This window comes from Schistocerca serialis, chromosome 10 (assembly GCF_023864345.2).
Source record: "Schistocerca serialis cubense isolate TAMUIC-IGC-003099 chromosome 10, iqSchSeri2.2, whole genome shotgun sequence".
Taxonomy (NCBI): Eukaryota; Metazoa; Arthropoda; class Insecta; order Orthoptera; family Acrididae; genus Schistocerca; species Schistocerca serialis.
In genome coordinates this window covers 103,007,360-103,019,219 of record NC_064647.1, presented here as the reverse complement: position 1 = coordinate 103,019,219, position 11,860 = coordinate 103,007,360, and positions in this window count along the sequence as shown.

The window sequence follows — 11,860 nt, the reverse complement described above, 5'->3', positions numbered from 1 at the left end:
CATATCATTTGAAAGTATATGTAAATCCATCATCAATTCCTCATTAAAAAAGTTTTAGCGCAAATCCATGTATTACATTTACTTTTTAAATAAAAATAAATAAATTGCAAATAAGTAAATACATGCATTAAAAGTCAACAGTAGTGATTTAAACTTTAAAAAAGTACTGAAAGAATTTTGGCCAGGATTTCGATACAAATACTCCACTGTGCGACGAGCAATTGAAGAAAGACGTTCTGAAGTGGGGGAAGAAGCCGACGAGAGAGTTTTCTGCACAGGGCATAAAGAAGCTTTGACATGGCTCACCATATGCATTAACGGGATAGCGATTATGTGGTAAAATAAACAAGTGTATCAACAATATCCTGCAATTATTTTCAAATAACTTTTTCCAAAAAAATATAAAAATCTAGTACACTTGCTTTCTGAACACGGCTTCTATAAAACTCGAGGCGATAGTGAAAAAATTAAAAATCAGTCTGCGTTCTTCTATGAAAGTTTCATCAGGTGCCTTCACTTTGCCTGGAGATGACGAATACGAAATTCGCCGAAACGTTGCGACAAAACGACGCCACGACTCAGCAGATAACTCGAGAAGATTTCATCAGCGAAGTTCGCCGAGAAAGCCTGCATTCCCAGCCATTGTTTAGTGTCAGTGTCAACACCTCGCGCAACATTTTGAATGACGGAGTTCAACGTATATGCCTATTGGCTTTTGTCTCAGGATCTTCGATAGGTGTTTTTTTAAAATTATTTTTCTAACATTTCGCCAGAATCAGTCGCTAGCACTGTCTAAGGTTCAGCTTCCTTAGTTCGTGGCAGACTGAACGGTAGAAAAATCACTAAACAATCATCTGCAGAAGATACCGAGACGAAAGCCAACGGGCAGTGCGTCAACAAGTGGCCACGTTGTAATGCGGTGGGAACTTTTGCCAGTGTGCTGCAATATTTAAAAAATAAACAGATATCAAAGTCATAAGAATATATTAAAATGTAAAGCAGTACTCGCTCAGTGACGGAAAATGAAATCCATACGTAGCTGTTTTTTATGGTGCAAAACTTATCTCTATCTTTGGAGTTGAAACCCCAACGTTGGTTATTGTACTCTTCTGCCTAACCACGTCCTCGTAAATCACGACGTATTCGTGCAAAACGGACACATATTTGTGATAAGGAATAATATAAACGTCGCTGCTGATTCCAGAATCTGTAATAAATGCGAAGAAGGAAAGAAATATTAGCGTACAACAGGATGCAAACATAGTTCCTACGGTTCTGTAGCCGGTCGCCGCTAACCACATGGAAACGATAAACAAAGGTTTAATTGACATTTCATTATAAGAGTGATGACATGTTTGTGATTAATTTCCAGTGCACCAAAAACAACATTAGTAACATACGCTGATGAGCCAAAAGATTATGACGACCTACACTACTGGCCATTAAAATTGCTACACAACGAAGACGGCGTGCTACAGTCGCGAAATTTAACCGACGGGAAGAAGATGCTGTGATATGCAAATGATTAGCTTTTCAGAGCATTCACACAAGGTTTGCGCCGGTGGCGACACCTACAACGTGCTGACATGAGGAAAGTTTCCAACCGATTTCTCATACATAAACAGCAGTTGACCTGAGTTGCCTGGTGAAACGTTGTTGTGATGCCTCGTGTAAGGAAGAGAAATTCGTACCATCACGTTTCCAACTTTGATAAAGGTCGGATTGTAGCCTATCGCGATTGCAGTTTATCGTATCGCGACATTGCTGCTCGCGTTGGTCGAGATCCAATGACTGTTAACAGAATATGGAATCGGTGGGTTCAGAAGGGTAATACGGAACGCCGTGTTGGATCCCAACGGCCTCGTATCACTAGCAGTCGAGATGACAGGCATCTTATCCGCATGGCTGTAACGGATTGTGTAGCCACGTGTCGATCCGTGAGTCAACAGATGGGCACGTTTGCAAGACAACAACCATCTGCACGAACAGTTCGACGACGTTTGCAGCAGCATGGTCTATCAGCTCAGAGACCATGGCTGCGGTTATCCTTGACGCTGCATCACAGACAGGAGCGCCTGCGATGGTGTACTCAACTACGAACCTGGGTGCACGAATGGCAAAACGTCATTTTTTCGGATGAATCCAGGTTCTGTTTACAGCATCATGATGGTCGCATCCGTGTTTGGCGACATCGCGGTGAACGCTCGTTGGAAGCGTGTATTCGTCATCGCCATACTGGCGTATCACCCGGCGTGATGGTATGGGGTGCCATTGTTTACACGTCTCGGTGACCTCTTGTTCGCACTGACGGCACTTTGAACAGTGGACGTTACATTTCAGATGTTTTACGACCCGTGGCTCTACCCTTCATTCGATCTCTGCGAAACACTACATTTCAGAAGGATAATGCATGACCGCAATTTGCAGGTTCTGTACGGGCCTTTCTGGATACAGAAAATTTTAGACTGCTACCCTGGTAGCACATTCTCCAGATCTCTCACCAACTCAAAAAGTCTGGTCAATGGTGACCGAGCAACTGGCTCGTCACAATACGGCAGTCACTACTCTTGATGAACTGTGGTATCGTGTTGAAGCTGCGTGGGTAGCTGTACCTGTACACGCCATCGAAGCTCTGTTTGACTCAATGTCCAGGCGTATCAAGGCCGCTATTACGGCCAGAAGTGGTTGTTCTGGGTACTGATTTCTCAGGATCTATGCAACCAAATTGCGTGAAAATGTAATCACATGTCAGTTCTAGTATACTATATTTGTACAATGAATACCCGTTTATCATCTGCATTTCTTCTTGGTGTAGCAATTTTAATGGCCAGTAGTGCACTTAAAAGCGTTTTGGTCCACTTCTGGAACGCAGTTCATCAGCGGTTTTCCGCGCCATGGATTCGACAAGTAGTTGATAGGTTTCCAGAGGTTTGTGGCACGAGATACCCGCACACAAGTCACACGCTTCCCATAATCTACAGGCGTTCCGTTTCTGGGCGCGGAGCTGGCGCTCAGTAGTGTCCCAGTTGGGTTTCGTCGAATTCAGATGAGCCGAATTTGATGTCCAAGGCATCAGAATGAGTTTACTGTAATGCTCCTCAAACCACTACGGCCCGATTCTGACCTCGCGGCATCGACAGTTATCGTGCTGGAAGATGCCATCGCTGTTGAGGAAACAATCAAGCATAAGAGGTTACATATGGTCCCTAATAGCGTTCACGCAGTCCACAGCTATCATGGCGTCTTAGATTACTACCGCAGGTCCCATGGAAAGCCAGGTTCATGTCCCTCATAACATAAACACTGCTCGCATTGGCCTGCGTCCGTGTCGAGCTGCATTTTTCGAGCAGCTTTCGGTTGAGTGAAGGCGTATCTGGGGACACGATCATCTACCTGGTTTGACAATAAAAGCGATTCATCCGAACAGGATTCCACTGATCCGCGGACCAATCTAGATGATCCCACTGTAATCGTAACTAACGATGTTGTTGGGTCGACACTGATACAGTAGTGGTCCTCTGCTGCGGAACGTCATATTCAACATGAAACGTCCCCTTTGAAAAATTATGAATGGCAGTGCTGTAAAAACTCTTACGTCATTTGATTTTCAAACAGCTGAGCAAAACTCAACGTACTCAAACAGTTTTCTCTTTACTTATCCTGATCATCACTAAACCAACACACAATATTTTTAGCGCAACGCAGTATGACTTTTAATAATCCCTACAAAAGAATGGCCATGAGTAACAATAACCTATACGTTTAATGAATGACTTACCTCACAAAAATCTTCGTTACTCGAACTACAGCAATACAGCGAGCGCCAATACTGCCAGCTGAATAAAATATTCTAACTACTGAAGGCAATAAGTACTGATAGGCATCGTTAGCAAATGAAAGATTTTGATAGGGAACAAACAATGTATTTACCTTAATAGTGTTCAAAAGTCATCATATATATAAGAAGCCGACCTCGGGGAAGACCACTTTGGATTCCGTAGAAATGTTGGAACACGTGAGGCAATACTGACCTTACGACTTATCTTAGAAGAAAGATTAAGGAAAGGCAAACCTATGTTTCTAGCATTTGTAGACTTAGAGAAAGCTTTTGACAATGTTGAGTGGAATACTCTCTTTCCAATTCTAAAGGTGAAGGGGTAAAATACAGGGAGCGAAAGGCTATTTACAATTTGTACAGAAACCAGATGGCAGTTATAAGAGTCGAGGGACATGAAAGGGAAGCAGTGGTTGGGAAGGGAGTAAGACAGGGCTGTAGCCTATCCCCGATTTTGTTCAATCCGTATATTGAGCAAGCAGTAAAGGAAACAAAAGAAAAATTTGGAGTAGGTATTAAAATTCATGGAGAAGAAATAAAAACTTTGAGGTTCGCCGATGACACTGTAATTCTGTCAGAGACAGCAAAGGACTTGGAAGAGCAGTTAAATGGAATGGACAGTGTCTTGAAAGGAGGATATAAGATGAACACCAACAAAAGCAAAACGAGGATAATGGAATGTAGTCGAGGGAATTAGATTAGGAAATGCAACACTTAAAGTAGTAAATGAGTTTTGCTATTTGGGGAGCAAAATAACTGATGATGGTCGAAGTAGAGAGGATATAAAATGTAGACTGGCAATGGCAAGGAAAGCGTTTCTGAAGAAGAGAAATTTGTTAACGTGGAGTACAGATTTAAGTGTCAGGAAGTCATTTCTGAAAGTATTTATATGGAGTGTAGCCATGTATGGAAGTGAAACATGGACGATAAATAGTTTGGACAAGAAGGAAATAGAAGCATTCGAAACGTCGTGCTACAGAAGAATGCTGAAGATTAGAAGGGTAGATCTCATAACTAATGAGGAGGTATTGAATAGAATTGGGGAGGACTTAGTGGCCAACTTGACTAGAAGAAGGGATCGGTTGGTAGGACATGTTCTGAGGCATCAGGGGATCACAAATTTACCATTGGAGGACAGTGTGGAGGGTAAAAATCGTAGAGGGAGAGATCAAGAGATGAATACACTAAGCAGATTCAGAAGGTTGTAGGTTGCAGTAAGTACTGGGAGATGAAGAAGCTTGCACAGGATAGAGTAGCATGGAGACCTGCATCAAACCAGTCTCAGGACTGAAGACCACAACATAGATTCGTTACTCGAACTACAGCAATACAGCGAGCGCCAATACTGCCAGCTGAATAAAAATTTCTAACCCTAGAAGGTAGTAACTACTGATAGGCATAGTTAGCAAGTGAAAGATTTTGATGGAGAACAAACGATCTTGATAATGTTCAAGCGTCAGTACATTATTAAGGACATATATATGATGACTCTTGAACATTATTAAGGTTGTTTGTTCTCCATCAAAATCTTTCGTTTGCTAACAATGCCTATCAGTAGTTAGTACCTTCAGTGGTTAGAAATTTTTTGTATTGCTGTAGTTTTGTATTGCTGTAGTTCGAGTAACGAAGATATGGCATCCACCTTTACAAATTATCTTTTTCTGGCGGACACAGTCCAGATCGTCCGCTTACAGTAAACTCTCAAAACTCTGGCTTCTCTGTCCCCGCATCCACCACTGCTGGTGGCTCACCCCCAACTGCCCAACGCTACACAAGCGAATATTCCAACCAGCCACAGACTGCACACAGCGCAGTCAGCGATTTTCGCACAGAGCACTACGTGGCGTCACCAACATACAAACCTAAACAGCCTGCTTACAAACACTGCTCCTGTGCTTGTGCCTGTACTCTATCGTCAGACCTGCCACAGGTCGCCGCCTACCCTGCTTCACAGTACAGGCAAACCTCCGATCCCTATGTTCTGTGATGAGGTATGGGTGTCCAACTTCCTGTCGCCTACTCGTGGTTTCAGCATTCTTCAACCACTCTCCACAGATGCCTACGACAGTAGCGCGCGAACAACCGTGCAGCTTCGCCGATTCCGAGATGCTCGCTCTCGGTCACTCGGCGACAACAACATGACTTTTGTCAAAGTCGCTCAAGTCGGCGGATTTCCGCACTTCCGCCACTTACGGTCGCTAGAATGATTCTCTATTCGTCTCCGCTCCGCTCTTCTACTTCCGAAATGGGCCCGTATATGTTGGGTGTAAAGGCGATTTGACTGAGTCTGTTCGCAACACTACGTGAGACCAATAGTACAAGTATTTGTGTACAAACACCTTACGGTTGCCATGGCGAGAAGGTGGCGGGCAACGTATATTTGTGCAGTGACGTTTCAGCTCCTGCATCCAGTGTGTGAGGCCCTCTGATCCAGGTAGTGAAGTTGGTACTAAATAATCTGCAGGAATCCGTAGCGGCTCGCCGTAAACAATCTCGGCAACTGATGCACCAATATCGGGTTTGTGAGCTGTCCGCAGGCCTAACAACACTAATGGTAATGCTTCCGTCCACCTCTCTTGATGACACATCAATGCTGCTTTGAGTGTTCTGTGCCATCGTTCGACCATACCATTACTGGCAGGGTGATAGGCAGTCGTGTGGTGGCGTTGGAAACCGCACATTTTGGATAGCTCGAGGAACAACGTGGATTCGAACTGACGTCCTTGGTCAGTTGTGACATGAAGGGGGCAACCAAAACGGGCAACCCACGTACACAGAAACGTCTTAGCAGTAGTTTCGGCTGAAATATCGACTATTGGAGTTGCTTCTGCCCATCTTGTGCACCTATCTATGGCCGTAAACAAATATCTGTAACACTCTGTGTGAGAGGTCCAACCAGGTCCACGTGAACGTGTGCGAATCTAGCAGAGGTACCTGGAAAATCTTCAATATCAGCAGGCACATGCGGTCCTTTTTTACTTTGTTGACAAGGAATGCAGAAACGTACGCAAAGGCGCGCGTCTCTCTTCATAGAAGGCTACACATAGCCGTCTGTCAGCAGCTTGATTGTAGCGTCGGCTGCTGGGTGCGATAGTGTGTGGACACTGTCGAATGCCGTCTTGCGCAATATTTCTGAAATGAATGGTCTTGGTCTGCCTTGAGAAAAGTCGCACCACAGCTTCCGCTTGGAGTTAGGCACCAGAATTTGCTCGAACTTCAGACATGTAGACGGGTCGTTTAACAGCTGTCGTAGCTCTGCATCCTTGGTCTGTTTCACTGCAAGTTTATCGTAGTCTATAATTTCTCAAATCCCGCAAATACGTAAAAAATAGTTAGGCACTACATTTTCTGCGCCTCTTAAATGGCGTATATCTGTCGTGAACTGACTTATGAACTCAATATAAGGGAACTGTCTTGGTGAGCACTTATCACTGGTGTTTTCAAAAGCCGATGTTATGGGTTTGTGGTCTGTAAACACAGTCACTGGTCTAGCCTCTATTTGTGGGCGGAAGTATCGAATTGCTTCGTAGATCGCGAACAATTCTCTGTCACACGCGTGTCCTCAGCGCCACTAGACAACATTGTGCCTCGCAGTGGGGAGTGATGTTATGGCTGGTAAGTGTAAACTCCCTAGCGGGTGAAACTAGCGCTCTTTCATTGATCTTTCATTAGTCGCTTGGTTAGACCTCAGATAGTGTGGCGAGACTACTGCTAGCCCACAAGCTATTTCCATTGTTGCCTCCACTGCGGCGGTGCTGTAGCCCATTAGTGCAATACCACGTAGACTACAGGCCTGCTCGCACGCTTGTGACGTCACATACTGATGGCCGGGTCTGTATCGGAACGCTCCTGTTAAGCACTCTGCAGCTGTACGAACTTGACGAGTTGTAGAGCTGAGACCGCACAGGGATTCTCGTGCTTTCACCTTCTACATGGCCTTGTAATGAAAGTATGGAAATTTATATCATTGCGTAAAGTAACTGAGCAAATCTGCCCTATGATATTTCAAGATGTAAAATTATTTTGACGATTTGCCTTAAATGCGCGTTTCTATGCTCGAATACAAAATGTAATTTTAAATTCTGTCTTTTACCTCAGGAGCTATGTTTTCTTGCAGTAAAAAATCGGCAATATGCAATAACAAGCAGACGTTTTCGGTTTTAAATAAAGCAGCTGGAGCTCCTGCAGAATTTGTTTCCCTGGTCATTTTCGTAAATTTTTCTCTCCACTTCAAAATTTGCTGACCTCACACGAAACTCATATCATTCGACGAAATGGACCACCTCCTGACGTAATGTTTAATAAATCAAAAAACCCGAAATAATATTTTATTTCCCTAATGATAATTAGTGGCCGGGAGACTCCTCGCGGGGCGGTTCGGTCGCCGCTCCTCAAGTTCTCTAACGCCACTACGGCTACTTGCGAGTGAATGAGGATTAAAGACACACAACACTCAGTCATCTCGAGGCAGAGAAAATCCCTTACCCCGCCGACAATCGAACCCGGGATCTCGCGCGCAAGAAGCGAGAATGCTACCGCAAGACCACGAGCAGCGGAATTTCGTGTTCCTGTTTCTCCAGAACATAAGGACATTAAACATGAAAAGATTGTTTCTCCTATATCCTTGACTGAAATTCTTGTCACACAGTGCTGTTAATTTAATCACAATGCACTTACATCGAAATTGTGCTTTCTATACTGCTTAATCTGTTGAACACTGAATTCATTAAAGTAATTTTGTAAGGTAGTTTACTCAAACTGAAATTATTTCCGAATAGCTTTATATGTAAAACTGAACAAAATCATTCTGTAGCTCTTCTAAATAAAAGTACTGGGAACTCAATAATCTGGTAGGAATGATAAGGAACACTAAACATTTTCGAGCCACACTAATTAATATAACTATTCTGTGAGACAATAGTTGCTTCGTATTAACCTCGCAGCAATGGTCCAGAATTAAAAAACAAATTATACTGGTATCTGATACATATTGTTGTTGTTGTTGTTGTGGTCTTCAGTCCTCAGATTGGTTTGGTGCAGCTCTCCATGCTACTCTATTCTGTACAAGCTTCTTCATCTCCCAGTACCTACTGCAGCCTACATCCTTCGAATCTGCTTAGTGAATTCATCTCTTGGTCTCCCTCTAAGATTTTTACCCTCCACGCTGCCCTCCAATACTAAATTGGTGAACCCTTGATGCCTCAGAACATGTGCTACCAACCGGTCCCTTCTTCTTGTCAAGTTGTGCCACAGACTCCTCTTCTCCCCAATCCTATTCAATCCCTCCTCATTAGTTATGTGATCTATCCATATAATCTTCAGCATCCTTCTGTAGCACCACATTTCAAAAGCTTCTATTCTCTTCTTGTCCAAACTATTTATCGTCCACGTTTCACTTCCATACATGGCTACACTCCATACAAATACTTTCAGAAACGACTTCCTGACACTTAAATCTATACTAGATGTTAACAAATTTCTCTTCTTCAGAAACGCTTTCCTTGCCATTGCCAATCTACATTTTATATCCTCTCTACTTCGACCATCATCAGTTTTTTGCTCCGCAAATACCAAAACTTCTTTACTACTTTAAGTGTCTCATTTCCTAATCATAATTCCCTCAGCATCCCCTGACTTAATTCGACTACATTCCATTATCCACGTTTTGCTTTTGTTGATGTTCATCTTATATCCTCCTTTCAAGACACTGTCCATTCCGTTCAACTGCTCTTCCAAGTCCTTTGCTGTCTCGGACAGAATTATAATGTCATCGGCGAACCTCAAAGTTTTTATTTCTTCGCCATGGATTTTAATACCTACTCCAAATTTTTCTTTTGTTTCCTTTACTGCTTGCTCAATATACAGATTGAATAACATCGGGGGGAGGCTACAACCCTGTCTCACTCCCTTCCCAACCACTGCTTCCCTTTCGTGTCCCTCGACTCTTATAACTGCCATCTGGTTTCTGTACAAATTGTAAATAGCCTTTCCCTCCCTGTATTTTACCCCTGCCACCTTCAGAATTTGAAAGAGAGTATTCCAGTCAACATTGTCAAAAGCTTTCTCTAAGTCTACAAGTGCTAGAAACGTAGATTTGCCTTTCTTTAATCTAGCTTCTAAGATAGCTTTACCTGTTTACTAAAGAATAAAAATTCTAATGGCTCTAAGCACTATAGGACTTATCATCTGAGGTCATCAGTTCCCTAGACTTAGAACTACTTAAACCTAACTAACCTAAGGACATCACACACATCCATGCCCGAGGCAGGATTCGAACCTGCGACGGTAGCGGCAGCTTGGTTTCGGACTGAAGTGCCTAGAACCGCTCGGCCATATGGCCCGGCCTACTAAAGAATCAACTAAAATTTTTGCGTGATTGTGTCCGCATCGGACCTTGTCTGTAATGAAGATCCTGTAGCCCTGTATTCGTCTAAGAAAAGTAGGTCGCGATGCAGAAGCTCTCACAGAGACCGTTATCACAGGTTTTCTACTAAGTTTTTTTGAAACGGAAGCAGGAGCTTTTGACTACTTTCGAAAGAGTGCAGATTGAAATATTGGGAAAATCTGCTCATTTTTCTGTCAGCTTCATGTGGAAGTTTTTAATTTCGGGGACTACCTTATTCATGTAAAAATTGTGCACAGTTCTTAGTATTCAGCACCAAGTAAAATCAACGAGTTGGATTTTCGAACGCCCTGTCCAAACACACTGTTTTCCTCTTGACCTGGGTGACGCATTTTCGTCATTCTCCTTTGAAGCAGCTCCTACTGTCTTTACTGACGTCAACTGTATTCCAAGACAGTGTGCCACAGGAAACTGACTACCACCCTCCCCTCCCCCTCATTTCGAAATAAATAAATAGCACTTGCTACTGTCGCAAGCCCACCGGCTGAAAACGGTTGTCTTGCAGGCATCTCGATGTAATGTAGCTACAACGATGGAGACAATCATACAGAAACAATAGCGTACAGACTGGCATTCCGTTTCCCAACCGCCCGGGGGCAGGTAACGGTACGCGGTAACGCTGCACTCAAATTTCACAGCCGCGTTGGTAATCGCGAGGTCCTACAAGCCCTCAGTCACTCTTCAGTATTAAACTCTATAAAATCCGTATCTCGCTGTACGTTCACAGTGGTTGCGGCTTCTTACAACCACGAAAGAGGCATTCCAAAACAAGCCCACTCTTTGTGAATGTGTTTATCCTAAACTGTGAAAAAGGTACTTCATAAAAATGAGAACTTCTATTAGGTGATTGAAAAATTCGCTGAGTTATATGTTCTATGTTAATGAAATATACCGGGTGATCAAAAAGTCGGTATAAATTTGAAAACTGAATAAATCACGGAGTAATGTAGATAGAGAGGTACAAATTGACGGACATGCTTGGAATGACAGGGGGTTTTATTAGAACCAAAAAAATACAAACGTTCAAAAAATTTCCGACAGATGGCGCTTCATCTGATCAGAATAGGAATAATTAGCATAACGAAGTAAGACAAAGCAAAGACGATGTTCTTTACAGGAAATGCTCAATATGTACACCATCATTCCTCAACAATAGCTGTAGTTGAGGAATAATGTTGTGAACAGCACTGTAAAGCATGTCCGGAGTTATGGTGAGGCATTGGTTCAAAATGGTTCAAATGGCTCTGAGCACTATGCGACTTAACTTCTGAGGTCATCAGTCGCCTAGAACTTAGAACCAATTAAACCTAACTAATCTAAGGACATCACACACATCCATGCCAGAGGCAGGATTCGAACCTGCAACCGTAGCGGTCGCTCGGTTCCAGACTGTAGCGCCTAGAGCCGCACGGCCACTCCGGCCAGCCGGTGAGGCATTGGCGTCGGATGTTGTCTTTCATCATCCCTAGTGATGTCGGTCGATCATGATACACTTGCGACTTCAGGTAACCCAAAAGTCAACAAACGCACGGACTGAGGTCTGGGGACCTGGGAGGCCTAGCATGACGAAAGTGGCGGCTGAGCGCACGATCATCACCAAACGACGCGCGCAAGAGATGTTT